The following is a 1,395-nucleotide window of genomic DNA, read 5'->3' on the forward strand; positions in this document are numbered from 1 at the left end:
CGCTGCCACTGGCTTCGGTTACATCCACGACCAAGGGAGTTTTGTTTGTTCTTCTCTGCTCTTTTTCTTTCTCCCACTCAGCTGGTGTCTGATTAAAATAATTTCCCAGTAGATGTTCTTACATGCAGGCTTTGAGGTGTTTCTGCCTTCCACTGGGAGAAGGAGGGAAGGTACGTATAACCAGTCTGGATCCCCACCCTAAAAACTTGGGCTGGTCTCAGTGCAATGCTTGACAAGATCATCATTGCTCCCAGGTAAAAACTCAGGGACACACCCTCCTGCCAGCTGAAAAGCTGCTCTCTATGGGGATAGGATGTGCCTCTCCTCCACTGAAGGCAGACAGTCAAAGTGAACACCATATGGGGGCTACTGTTCATGCTATGGGCTTCTTGGTTGTTTAGAGGTTTGCTCCTCGTCAGATTAATAGGGCAAGTATGTTAGGAGTGTCTGCATCATTCATAGGCTTGTACAGTTTATGTTCAGAGCCAAACCCTCAGGTCACAACAGAAAATTATAAGCTTTTCATTATAGAAGATATTAGGAAAGATGCAGCGATTTCCTAAGTTGTTAAGAGAAAAAAAATTGCTAATGATCAGTGAGTTATTTTTTTTAATAGCATTTCCGAACAGACAAGACATAACTCTTACCGTCATTTGGTTCTCTGTGATCTGTCTAAGTCCGGGGAGGCCTCCATCTTCCCTCTATGGATTTTTTACTCACTCTTTAACTTTCTCCTCTTTGAGAGCCTGTCCTCTGAAAACAGTAAAACAAACTTGAAAATTTAGCCAAGGTAGATTTAAAAGAAACAACCACAGCCCCCAGTCAAAATTCTGTTGAAGTTCAGTGTTGAAATTCTAATGAGAACACGGAAGATGCACTTCAGGTAGGTGGGTTAAAAGTCAGGCACGATTCCCAAGCACAGGGCCAAGACTCTGCACAGTGAGCCAATTAGAACACAGGGAACGGCTGCCCACACATGCAGAGCTGCAAGAGCCCGAGCTTAGCCATGACCCATACAAGGCAACGTTCAAAAACTCTCTTGGGAGATCTTCACTTAAATATTGTCTCGGGAACCCTGTTGGAGCTGGATATCTTCGGGGTTTGCTATGGCACTCTGAAGCAAGACCTGTGTGATAATATGTAGATTATTGTCAGAACATGCTAAACGTGTCTCAGAAAAGAGAGAGCTCTCTGGGGGTCCAGTCTACAGAATGCTGTCATTTTGTTCTTGGTATGTGGCAACAGTTACTTGATGATGGTTTGAAGTGTCACCTGGCTCACTGTAGCACTCAGAGGGGTGGATAAAGGGGTTCTGTGTTTGCAGTGAGTAAAGATGTTTGTGGTAGGGATTGGTTGGTGTGAATAAAGAACATAGGAGAGGAGCCGACCACATTC

This window comes from Chionomys nivalis, chromosome 14 (assembly GCF_950005125.1).
Source record: "Chionomys nivalis chromosome 14, mChiNiv1.1, whole genome shotgun sequence".
Lineage (NCBI taxonomy): Eukaryota > Metazoa > Chordata > Mammalia > Rodentia > Cricetidae > Chionomys > Chionomys nivalis.